This window comes from Dinoponera quadriceps, unplaced genomic scaffold, assembly GCF_001313825.1.
Source record: "Dinoponera quadriceps isolate SergipeBrazil2010 unplaced genomic scaffold, ASM131382v1 scaffold586, whole genome shotgun sequence".
Lineage (NCBI taxonomy): Eukaryota > Metazoa > Arthropoda > Insecta > Hymenoptera > Formicidae > Dinoponera > Dinoponera quadriceps.
Window position 1 is genome coordinate 1,664,041 of NW_014554764.1, and position 13,978 is coordinate 1,678,018.

The 13,978-nt window shown below is 44.6% G+C and overlaps 1 protein-coding gene across 2 annotated transcripts in view; it reads right to left on the reverse strand.

Annotated features, from left to right (window-relative positions):
- Positions 1 to 13,978, reverse strand: part of LOC106741570 (CD151 antigen-like) — a 149,816-nt gene that overhangs the window by 117,946 nt on the left and 17,892 nt on the right. The gene's annotated exons all lie outside the window — the stretch shown is intronic.

The window sequence follows — 13,978 nt, forward strand, 5'->3', positions numbered from 1 at the left end:
GAAGAATCCGTTACAGACAGTCAAACAAAGACGACGATGTGGCATATTGGGAGAGAGAGTTGCGCATCGCTAAAAAACTCTTGAAGCCTGACACTTATAATAACACTTTTAATTCAAACATTTGTCACGTTTGCAAGTTTCCAAATAATTTGATATCGTGTGGTCAGTGCGGCATGATCTCTTACTGCAGCGAGAATCATAAAGAACTCAACAAACAGCAGCATATGGATATCTGTAAAATTATGGCAAATATTTTAAAAGAGGAGTCGCAAAGGAAAACTCGTCAATTTACTCTGAAGGATTGGATCATTTCGAGATTTGAATTGATACGTTTAATCAATCTGCAGCTAACACGTGAAATGAAGCCTTATGAAAAGTTGATGGTCCTATTCGCAAAATCATGTGATATTTGTCATCAACAGACAGATCTGCACACTTGTCTGACGTGCTATTGCGCCAACTATTGCACTAATCATGAAGAAGACTTCAAAAGGCGCCATACTTTCATTTGCAAAAAATTGCTGTTAAGTTTGAACCTAAATATCAACTTTTCGGAAGGATTTGTACCTTTCGTAAACCACATTACGTATCCCAACACGACGGAACTTGTCACTGACATGATCGCATTTGTTAAAAAATATCTGCGTGTACGACACGCAGGCGTAGACGATATAGAAAATCGCTGTGAAATGTCTGCTGTCGATTATTTAGCTTCTGATTACGTAACAGACCCGTTAACACTGTATTATGGATTGCAAAACACAAATTTATTACATCAACCTCTCATCAAGACGAGCGTTTTCGTCGTACATATAATAATTCCGAATTTTGTTAGTACAAACTATTTGACAGCTTGGGAATATTTGTTGCATCTGTTGCCACATATAAAGCATTTAATAATTATACTGATAGGACCCGAATTGCAGAATCACGAGCGTGATGTTATTGACCTTTGTGAGAAATGCACGGAACAGGTTAGAAGTTTAACTATTGAATATCGCCGTGCATTCTATCACATTTATGTGAATAATGTGGGTTATATAAAGCCAAATGTGATTGCAGCGTTAAATGTGGATTTTCATGTGAGAAAGCCGCATTCAGAAACAATTTTAGAAATTCGCAATAAAAACTGCCCGTTCTTTTTGACCTCGTATTCGCAATTAATAGCTGTACAGAACGTAGATGAGATTCAACGGGTTTTACGTACACGTTTATTAAGTTTATATGACACTGAAAATAAATTTGCTTCGCGTAGACCGTATCAAGATTTAGGGATTGGTAGAGTATTCTTCCGTAACTATCATTTGACTGTTTATTCGAATTTGCATCAAGTGACTCGGCCCTCCGATCCTTCTGTCTGCCGTATACGTGTGTAATATCACTTTATTGTGGGAAAAGAAAAAATATCTGGTGCTCATAATAATAATCAACAAATTGCAATCAGCTATATACGAGTATAAAACATAGATCCTATTGGTACACCGAAAGAGAAAAATATTACTATAATAATATATATTATAAAATATTATTATAATAATATTCGTAATTATAATTGACATATTGAAAAAATCATAATCAGACGATCCATTTTTCTACTAAGCATTATTATACTGTGAACAACAATAACCTTACATACATATTGCTACCATTACTTTTTGTTGGTTATAATTATTAATAATTGGTTGGTTATAATTTGTTTCAAGTATTAATAATTGTTTGGTTATAAGTTGTTATAATTATTAATAATTGGTTGGTTATAATTTGTTGGTATTAATTATATTAAAAAGATGGCACTCGAGGCCGGAAATATGTTAGTAGTTAATTACATTCGCGTATGTAAATATTCTAGGAGATTTATCTTGTCGACAATTCCCAAGCGCGCGGAAGCTCTTGTAAACATATTGTCCTACGAATCAATCATCAATTACACATCTGCGTATTGTGGATAAGGAATTTTATTACGTTCTGTTAAGCTATCACATTGCAAGCATTGAGGCGAAATTAATATTACGAACAAAGAATCCATTAGAGGCAGTTAAACGAAATCATCGGTATTGGGAAAGAGAGTTACGCATTCTTAAAAACTGTTCGATCACTACGTCTGATGTTTATAACGACTGTTTCAGTCCAAACATTTGCTACATTTGCCAAGTGCCACATAATTTGATATCGCGTGATGAATGCAGCATGATTTATTACTGCAGCGAGTAGCACGAATTCAGCAAACCTCAACATATCGATATCTGCTTGATTATAGTAAATGTTTTCAAAGAGGTGTTGCAAAAGAAATCTCTCAAGTTTAACCAACGAGTTCTAGATTCACGTTTAATTCATTTATACGATACAGAAAATAAATTTGCCTCGCGTAAACCGTGCAAAGAAATGGAGACTATTGATGTATTTTTCCGTAATCATCATTTAACTCTCTACTCGTATTTGTATAAAGCGCATCGGCGCTTCATCGCGGCGTATACATGGTACCAATTTTTTACATAATGAGACAAGTGTTTGACATTTGTAATTTTAATCAACATATAGTGAAAGAATATTTTATAATTATAATAACCTTATATGTGTAAGCATTACTGTTTTAACAATTAAAACTATGAAAAATATATAATTGTGGCGGAAAGTAGCTATAGACTATAGACTGAGCTTCTCTCTTTCAGTGAATCGACATTGTAAATGATACAAAAGATTATGTTAGACATTTTTAAGCAATATATACATTTCTTTAACTGAATTATGGACGTCTATAATGAAGGAAATATTTAATTACAGCTACAGTGTTTCATTAATCCGTAAGTGTTTAGAAAACTTCTGCAAAAATACGAGTAATTGTATTATAATTAGTAGTAGTTTTTCGTAATAATCATTTTATTACCTATATGAATTTGTAGAAATGTAGCGATTCGACCCTTCGAACCTTCAAATTGCCGTATACGCATATAATATCGCTGTGTTATTAACATTGTAAACAATAAACAAAAGATTATGCGCCGATTTTCGGGCAATCTATCGATTATTTCCATGAACAACTTATGAATGTTTTAATAAACAAAATATTTAATTGCAGTTTTGTTGTTTTTCGTTGAAAAAATATTGACGAAAATAAAAGGGCGTCAGAAGAAGTGTCTAAAAACCTCTTACGAGTAATATGAGTAATTTTATAGCAATTCATGTTATTATATATCTGTAATTCGTTCAATTAGTTTGCTTTTTCTTTCCAAGCGGCACGACTGGTCCATTCGTGTGGATTCCGTTCAACTCGACGTTATTGTGTTCGGTAATTATTGAAATTATTCGCACGCGCGCGACAGTTTGTTTTACGGATTGTTGTTTTACGGATTTCGATGTGTACCGGTGATCTCGCGTCGTTCAAACGTTGCGTTTAATAGGGGCGAATCGCACGTCCAGGGTGCAACGTTTAATTTCGGATATTGCCGCTACCACTGGCGGTACCACGGCGAACCTACTACTCCGCTCGTGCGTTCATTAAGTTATGCTTAGAGGATTACGCTTAGCCCTGATCGGCAGAGTATCCTCCTATTTCTACCTGAAGATAATTGCGGGACCGAGCATGGGTAGAGATCGCGCGAGCACGTAATTCTTCCGTCCTCCCGGAGAAACCTTCGGGAGGTTTCTTCACTTTTTTCTTCTCGGGACACAGGCATACCTGCGAGCCCGTCGTGCGTTTCTCATCGAAGGTGATGACGGTGGTGGTGGTAACGGTATGTGACCTGCTCGTGAGAGAAGGAATTTCCACGCGACAACGCTTGGATCGTGAATCGTGGCCGACCGAAGCACTATTGTGCGTGCGTTTCCCGAAATACATCCGCCTTCTTCAGATACCCCGCGTCTTTGTCGGCTTTCAGCCCAGATAAAACAACGCTCAGCTTCACCCGGCTGAGCCAAGACTTGCGATTCTTCATTTTTTGAAAGCGAAATATCGCGAGGAAATTCAATCTCGTCGCGTCGCGAGAGAGTTTTGTTATTATTTCAATGCTGAATCGATACGCCTCGCCGGTCTCCGGTATACCGGTCGAATGTGTTTGTGGTTTCTACATTGGGTGTGTGTCGTAACAATTATCCAAGTATTTTATGATTATATTTCGCTTCGGAGGCAAATGTCAAACTGGCCTGGAACGAAATTCGGCCCGAGCCAGAAAGTTCGCAGCGCGTATCACCGGCGGTACACACGTGGCACGAAACGTATTAAGGTAGTTGGTCCGTGACAACATACTGTTAGAATAGCGATGGTTAATATAACACGTCGTCGATGTGCTGAACACACATGTGCTAAATGTTTATAAACATGATTTATGATACATAGTTTTGACACTCCGTAGCGAGAGAATATCAATCAAACTTACGCGATGTTTAAAAACTTCGCTCTCGTATGCTTCAACCGTTATCAGAAATCGCGCACTTTACACGTACTTACACACCATTTCTGGAAAACAAGAATTAAAAGCGTGATATCGGGAGCCGGTCTCGTACCTGTAATTACACATAAATAGTAAACTAACTTTGACTGAGATTATTTCAGCTTCGATAATACGGTAAGTTTTTTTTCTAATTTTACATATGTAGTGCTGCGATTAATAGCTGTTGAAAATTTGCGGAAATTCCTGAGAAAAATCAATTTACGGGCCAATTAGTTTAAAGGTGACGAAATCGCGATGATCGAGGCGACACGAACGGACGATCCGATGCAAATCGTCGGGACACGATCGCGTTATTCTTTCCGTTCGGTCCTCGTTTCCGCACTCGTTTTTGCGTGTCCGTCGGCGGAAAGTTGATACGCGTACCAGCGTATCGTTTACGCGCGCGCGTAGAAATAAAATTATTTCGCTGAAATATACGTGGTATAATGCGCGGCGGGATGCAATTACAACTTTGTCGGAAAGCTGGAAATAAATTGCGTCCCGCCGCTGTTCCCGTCGCTGCGGCGTCTTTCGCCGCTGCCGCGCGCAAACGCGCCCTTCGCGGTAAAGCGGAGGAAGGGAACACGCGAGAAAGAAAAAAAGAGAGAGAGAGAGAGAGAGATGGAACTCACCCTCCTCATCTTTCATTTCCGACTAATGTCTAATCTGATTACACGCGCTCGGTACCAGCGCGGAATTAATTATTCGTGCGCGTTCCGAACGCCGGGAATCGGATGGGGAAAAGTTGAATCCACTTCCGCGTTCTTTTGACGATCGTACCCGCGAGTGTTCGGAGCCTCGTCGAGTTAATCCTCGCGAACGCAATATGTTTCGCAATGGCCTTTTCGCAATGAAGGCTTAATACAGTGTACTACGCAAAAAAAGAGAGAAAAAGAAGGAGAGAGAGAGAGAGAGAGAGAGAGAGATAATTTTTACTCGGAAGAATTAAACCGTTGCGTTGAAAAACGGAGCGCTGATTGCATCGGATGCCCGCGCTCGCGTGCATCCGCATCTCTCGTCGTCATTAGCAACATCCAATTAACGAATATTTTCGATTTCTCGAAAGAGGCTTTCATCACGGGGACGGAAAATCGCGCTCAAACGGCCGTGCGACCAGATTTTTCCCCCGTTTAATGACTCTCGATTCTCGCTCGTGTGCGCGCGCGCGTCACCGATCCGCGATTCAACTCGTAGTTAATTAAACGAGCGCGAGAGAGCCAATGACCGGAAGTAATAGCCGAACGTGGAAGGGGGAATCACCGAAAAGCTTCGGGAGACGCATGTCCGTCGACGCGGGGTGTACTTTTAACACGTTGAAACCCGCGGTGGTCGCCGCTGACCGGCATTGTGATATTACCGCGTCTAATTAAGGCTCCTGTTTCCTCGCAGCCGCGGCTACCCTTGATTAATCACGTCAGGAACGAGGGAATACACGCTCAAAATTCTCGCGAGACACGTCATGGCAGAGTATATTTGATACTTGTAACTATAATCACATCACAGTGGAAGAACTGTCATCAGGAAATATATTTGTTAATATAATAATAATATACATAATTCGATCATCAGTCGTTACGCTTTTGTAAATTGACAAAAGCCAAGCTGGCAGTAAACGCGTTAACACTCATCGGCGCGAGTAAAATCCCCCCCCCGAAGAACACGCGGCCGTAAAGAGCATTCGGCTGCATATTAAAAGAATCGTTACTTTCGCGCGACAAAACTTTTAACACAAGGCCATAAAAATAACAACGCGCTTCTCTCGGCTCTTCTTACGCACAAGTTCGCGTTACACCGGAGAAACGACGACGCATCGCCGACGGTGAATACGCAAATCAGCCAATTTCCGGGACCGACGTCGGGCGAAAAATTAATAATCGCACCGCAGCAATTCCGCTTGATCGTTCATTACGCGACAACAGCTGACACATTTCAGCGAGGGTGCTTCCTCACAGCGACTCTCTCTCTCTCTCTCTCTCTGATTAATGCAACGTGGACAGCTCGAGATACGCTAAGCAGACGTGGCGGAAGAGATGGAACGGACGAGGGATGAGGGGGGACGGTTGGCACACATGCGCAAGTAACGCGCATATATATTCGGCGGGATTTATGTTAACGTATCTGTTACCCGTGCGACAGCAGCGCATCTCTCTCGTCTTCTGTACGCGTATTGAAAAAAAAAAAGAACCGGCTGAAGAGCGGGGCTGCGTGAATCTTTGCCGCGCGAATTGTAATCCGAATTGAGCAATTGATTTTATTACTTCGCTGGGAATTCGAGCGACTTCGCTTGATTTTATATTCGGATTGAAGGGGACCCACCGCAGGCTGTAACGTTTTTACGACATCTGAGATGAATTCTAGTAAACTGTTACGCTCGAATCGCAGCGGTCAGCGTCTCGTAGGACAAGTATTGATATTTCCTTGAATAAGAAGCGAGTCGGATCGACGATCTGACGTGGGAAAGTAAACTAAACTACCAGATTTAGCCGGTGATGAAAGATTAACGAAACTCGAAGGTGGTTGTGCGTAGATGATTTTCCGAATCAAAAAGTACGTTGATCTAACTGCATGACGCGAGTAATTCAATTTCCGGCGAGAGGTTAAGTAAATCAGACGGTAAATATGATCAATAAGGTGGCGGGTCGGTGCTTTGTGATCGCCGCATTGAATTGAATTTTCAACTTGTTTTGCGCAAACAAGGGGTCGGGAGAGCATGAAAATTTTGTTGAAAGAATTGGAATAGCTAAGTCGCCGTATAACAATCCTGAAATTGAGCCCGTTTCGTTCGATTCGACTTGTTTCAGTAAATTTTTGTCTTTTACGAGTGTACGATGCGTAAACGTCAAGTAAACATAGCGCAATTGAACGCAAAATGGAGTTCTATACAGGCAAGAATATTACAATTAACCCTCCCCCCTCCCCCGGCTACACACTCGTTCATTCATTGGGATGGATAATTAGAATGTTCATGAACAGTTTTTGGATATTGGGCAGGTTGAATTCCGCACGAGAATACTGCAATTAAACGTGCCAACGTATTTACTTATATCAGCATACATATTTTTACATGGAGGAAAAATTTCTTCCCATCGGGAAAATGTATATTCTCAGATCTGTAACTTTTCATGAATTGTTTGTTCTGTTCAAATGTAAAAAATTTAGATTCAAGTAAACATGTCATTAGCGCCCCGGTCGGACAGAAATGTTCCATTCGCCGGGCATATTTCCTCTCGGTGTAGGAACGGAAGGATCCGTGGGAGGTTTCAATCCGGTTAAACGTGTCCTCGGTTATTTCAGACGAGTTTCGGCGCGGCCGCAAATTTTCCAGACGAATTTCCCCGGTCGCGGCAGCGGCCGTGTCATTTTCGTTCGATCCCTGACTTATTGCGCGAATCGAACTTTGTCCGCAGAGCTCCGAAAACCAGAATATCACCGGTGCTGGCACGCCGCCTCGCTCGCAATTGTGAACGGGCCTTCACACGATCGGGAACGCAGGTATGCACCGGCCACGCGCCCACGCACGTGCGTGAACAGCGTGCATGCGTGATTGCGCGCCCGTATGCGTGCCTGCGTGCCCGGCCGAGCTTCGACGGCCGAAGGTAGACGTTTTTCGAACACGCGCGCGCCAGGTATTAAGACGTTCTTCCACGACGGCGACTCGGCGTGGTGAGATGTATGGTTCGTTACCGCAGCGTAGCGGACGAACGTTGCGCGATTTACCAGTGATAACGTCAGCGAACGTTATTCACGATCGACTGTGTGTCCTTTAACGCCCGACGCGGATGTCGGTAACGTACGGTGCACCTGCGCGCACGCGCCTTTTTTGTTCGGATTGTAATTTAATTTGCTACGTCGCGCTAGTTTATTGACTGCATGTCTCTCTCTCTCTCTCTCTGTCTCTCATCCGCTTGACACGTGTCGCCGATATTTTATGGGGTTCCCGTTAGTGCAGATTGAGCATGACGCTCGATAAACCGGGCAGCGTGCAATGTCAATATTTAACGGCGCGTTAAGAACGTAATATATCGCAAGTAAGACAAGTGGGGAATGAGCGTGTCTCGTTAAATGAGTTCCGTCACGGTCGTACATTCGCACGGACATTTTTCTCGTGATTTTCACGGGAGGCCCGTACCGCTCGTCGATCACGGGCCGATCGCTCGTCACGATTAGGAATTCAATTGGCATGACGGCGAGTGGAGTATATAATACGGTAAATGCCCCCTCGCGCGCGCGCGTGACTCGATCGGACGGAATTAAAAAGGAGCTTAAATCCAGACTACGGCGCGTTTCCGGTCTTCAATTAATTTCGTTCAGCGGCGGCGTCGTACCCCTCCCTCCACCCCCGTCTCGTATCGATCTCGCTCTACTTTATTTCATTTAGTCGACCGGGGAGACTGATACACCTTGGTGAAACTTCTCTTAACTCAATTTTCATTGCCGCCGATGCGCGAAATGTATTTAAAGCGATCTTCGTACTTTCTTCCCTACCCGCGCGCGTTACTCCGTTCTTTTTCTTCCTTTTATTTCCCCTCTACTCCCCCCCCCCCCCATGCCGCCCTTCTTTCTGCCGTCCCAACACGCGCGACAACTATTATTTGCATGAAAATGAGAAACCCGCGCGAGGAGCACCTGAATATATTTTATCGCTGACGTAGATTAATTTAATCCACCGCGCATCGCGCGATCAAAGAGTGCGAAATTACCGCGACACCGTCGATTGAAGTCCCCTTCGTACACGCACTCTTCATTACGGAAACTTCAGGAACCGTTTTATCCTCTGGACGTGGACGCGAGTGCACTTCCCGTATTTCTCGATGATCCATCATCGAGGTTGGGAAAATTCGTTTTTGGAATGCAATTTGTTACCGCTATCGTTGCCATTTTTTTCGCCGTTCTTCCTTCCACCAAGCTTCGAAGATTCATTATTTTACGATTCCCCGCCGCCTATGTAAAATAACAGCAGAGATAACGATCGCGCTCGTTATTGCTATCCCAAAAAATATAATTGCGTTATCGTCACTAACGAAACAAATAACGCCGATACGCCGAGATCATCGTTGAGAAAAAAAATGTATAACGTTACACGTGACACGTTGTTTCCGAGTTACACTCGACATTAACCGGAATTAAATACATCGGTGCGCCTTGAATCCTCGTCATTTAATTAACACGTCGGCACTCGCGTTGATTCCCTTTCAACTGCGCGTGAGCTTAACTCGATGAATGATTAATTTACCAAAGATATAGCAAGTGGAAAAAATGTAATTTGAGACGCACATTTTCCTCCCACCGGATTATCTCGATCGATGCAACCGCAACGTTGTTCAAATTACAATCAATTAATCGTAGTTCGTACACACATGACTTAATGAGGCGTGGTAATACGACAGTTCCGCTCACCGGCGATACAGCGTTCCACGCGTCGATCGTCACTCGAATAATTTGCAGCCAATTAGAACAACTTCCGTCGCTGAGGGGCAATCGAGTTCGCGACGATGACGTGAAACACGAGCGACAGGGCTGGCGCGAGTTCCTCGCGCCGCGAGAACAGACCTCGCGCGGCTCGCACGCGTAGGTATCGGAAAAAACCGGCATCGGGCAGCGACGTGGAAGGAAGGGATCGATCACGGCACCGACGACGCGTTCCGCTGTTTCCCAGCCTGAGCGACAACAGCGTGGGCCTCGCTTTCGTTCAGCACGCCCACGTGTCGCTCACGCTCGCACCTCGCGCACGCCCACATACGCGTACCTACGTACGTACGTTACCTTACGCTCCCCCCGGTTAACTTCGCCTCTCTCGTCTCTTTCTCTCTCTCTCTCTCTCTCTCTCTCTCTCGTGCGCGTTTGAATTATTCAGCGGAATTATTTATGAAGTTTCCGAGCGACGAGATCGAAAATATTAAATTCACACGCGGCCTCGTTCTCAGACCCGCACGCGCGCGAGAGAGAGAGAGAGAGGTAGTTGCTCGAATCACACCGCGGCTCATATAAATTCATCGTACGCGTTTACGCCCGGCGTTGCTGTTACCGCAGCCGCCGAAGTACGCATTCATTAAAGGCGACGTTTTCCCCGCGTACATACACGCGAAACACTTAATAGGTTTACCCTTTGCCGAATGGAGCCCCGTCTTCGCGAGACGTAAACTCACGGTGCCATTAATTGCGTTCGTATCTCCCTGCGCCCCGTTGGGAGAGAGAGAGAGCGAATGAGAGAGAGAGAGAGAGGGAGCGCAGCGCGCAACCGTAAGTGTAATTGATATTACATTAGGATTAACGATAATTTAAGTGCTTTAATTGGATTCCAGTTGCAATTCATACAGCGCAATTATCCGCTCGCAATTCAGGCGCGCTGCATCATCAGGCCGGCTCACGCCGCTCCGACGATGCCCGTATTTCCCAAGACTCGGCGCGGAAAAATATTTATTTGGATTACACCCGCCGACGCCTGCGCAAACGGCAGACGAGTTGCGTAAACAACGCATTGTGGCCGCCGGTAACGATCTTCAAATAGAGCGCGTTTGAAAGAAACAAACGGCACGGTAAAACGTGTCGCGTATGCTGTGCCATTCCTTACACCGAGAGGAATTATAGTTATCCGCGGCCTCAATTGCACCCTTCTCGTGGTTTCAACTACAAAAATAGCGGCAGCAATATGCGGCAAGTATGCGATAAGATTATGGCGAGATTTAATAGAAAAATGATCCTCCCGACTGTAATTCTTTCACTGTGATAATCGTAGCTGTAAATGCCAGATATTTTTCTCTCAGCGTGGATGAAAAGCGTAACACGATTTTCGGTCTTACACGTGTAACGCGCAAGGCTGAAAATCGCGAAAGTAACTCTAGCTATAATGGTAGAGTTATTTACACGGAACAAAGAATTTGGTAATCTTGACAATTGTTTAACCAAATGCTTTTTTTCAGTGTATAACGGCTCTTATTATATGATAATTTCAACCTTACGTATACGTATGAAAGGCTAAAAATTGCGTGATAGTAAGAAGTTTCAATCAAGGAATGGTGCAGCGTACACACGACTTTTCGCGATCTCCTCGTCGTGCGGCCGAATTGCCCGCAGGGCGCGGAGCCCGCGAAACGTCGTCGCGATAAAACCGCGCGGTAGTAAACACGGGGGCGAAACGCGCGTCCGTCGAATGGGGGGATGTGAGAGGAGGGGAAGAGAGGCGGCGTATGATTTGGTCGCTTAGACGTGGCACTTTGAAGTGGAAGCCGAGGAAAAAAGCTTTTCATTGCCTATCCTCGTGGAAATGGCGGAGGAGCCTGGACAGAAGTGGTAGGGGGCGGGATGTACATGAATATGTGAACTATGCGACTCGTATTAGTACCGTGCATCTCCGCAACGCGTGTAACACCGCACCCCATCCGCCGTATATCGGAAAATACTGAAAGTTCCGCGCACAAAGGACGCCGGGACGGACACATCGTAAAACGCGTCAGCCGCTATCTCTCTCTCTCTCTCTCTTTCTCATTCTCTAACACGCACACACACACATGTATGTACGCACGCAAAATCCCCGTCAACTTTGTTCATAAAATGTAACACAGCCCCAAATATCTAAGGGATTTCGTCGAGACTCTGTTTAAATTTTTACGACCTCTCCGCGATGTTTCTTTCCCATTTCCAAAGCGTTGGCCGCCGCGCTGATTTCCATCGATCGTACGAAGGCTCGATTGTACCGACACGCTCGAATTCTCTCAAATCGTCCCGTTGATTCTAGAGCCGCTGGCCGTACAATCGCCGTCATCTACGCTGCACCACTTCCTGTATTGAAGCTTTTTAATATTAAACGGTTTTCAGCCTTTCACACACGTGTACACGTAAAGTCGAAATTGTTATAATTAGAATCACGTTTCACTGAAGAAGAAGCGCTGCACTTGACCCAAGTAAAATGGTTACTCTAATAGTCCTCGGTAATTATTTACTAAAAGAGAGATATAATTGACTGTATACAATATAATGTTTGTTCTATAAGTAGATTTATTTGTATATGTTAAGACAATTTTACGATAAATATAAAATTCATAACGTCGATGATATTATTATTTACGCTTAGGTACATGTCGGACGAAAGTAAATTTCAAGTTTCTTCTTCAGTGGAAAAGAAATATTATATATAAAAAATCCTAGTAAACATTTTCTTAAGTTTTTTTTTTAGAACCATTCTCTATTTACATTCAATAACACATTTGTAAATTAAGATATCACGGCGCTTAAATATCTACTACGAGCTATTAAAATATATTAAAATTGATAAAAACTATCACTTGATTTAAGAGGCTGAGAAACAGGTGGTCACGTTCACTTGAAGCCCCGTTGTATAGCTCAAAGTTCTACAATTTGCAATGTCGCGCGTTAGGCGCAAGGTTGAAAACCATACAACTCCAAGGAATGGTTACAGCATACATGACGCCAATGGTACAATTGATTTTTCGGATTCCACCTCTCACACGGAATAATAATGAAATAAAACGCAACAGCATATCACAGGTGCCGGTGACCGTCGCGGCGTGTAACACGTGAAATCCCGCGATAAAACGGCTGTTCTGTTTATTATTCTCGGTCACGACAGCTCGGCTTCGAGTTTAACAGAGCCCCGCGTATCTCGCGTCGCGATACAGCTTGAAATTATTACGGCACGAGCAGGCGGAGAAAGAGCGTGTACCCGGCAAGTCAAACGTTTGCTCGAGTCCCGAAGTCTTTCGTAGTAGGTATCGTTCAGCCGAGGAATCGCGTTCTCACATCGCCCCCCCCTCCCCCCCCCGGCCGTATTATACGCACACCCTGTACACATCCAGGCCGAATATCGAGCTCGCGTCTCTGCCTTGAGCTCGGAAAGGAGCGTTTTAATTGGCGGCGTAGTTAGAGGAAACATTCGTCCGCACTGCAAATTTGCATGGGGGAGAGACGGCAGCGCCGAGAAAGGAAGGAAGAGGAGGAGGAGGAGACGGAAAGAAGGGCGAGATTGCCTTTTAAGGCGGTGATTCGTGAATCGACGAGATTTAAAGGACAACGAGAGAAGAAGTCGCGCGCGGCAGCCAGCGGCATACAAAGGCTATTAGCGTAATTAGCCTCACGGACGCTACCGTCGTCCCTGCGACCGTTGACCGACCGATCCCGTCCTATCCTCGCCCCCGGGGCGACGAAATTAACGAGGTGTAAATCGCGCAGATATGTTTTAATTAATGCGCCGGCGCGCGGAAACTCGTATTGTCGGGCAGCCGCGGAGGGGAGGGGGGGAGCGAAACGGACCCGGCGTTAATGAAGCGCGAATATCGCGAGGCGGACCTAATGAGGCGGCGTAAGAAACGTTACGAAACGTCAATGGACGAGTATCACGTAACCGTTATCGAGACGGGAGAAATGAAAGACCTCGCGTGTGACGCCGCGATGAGGTGGCGCGAGAGAAAAAACGCGAGAGAAAAGTCAGCGAGGGAAGATGAGGGAGAAAATGCGACGGACGCTGGGCGCGTGTCCGAAAGTTTCCCGAGATTTCCCCAAATGCTGCACAGCCGGAGTGGCGAAATTCGTATAAA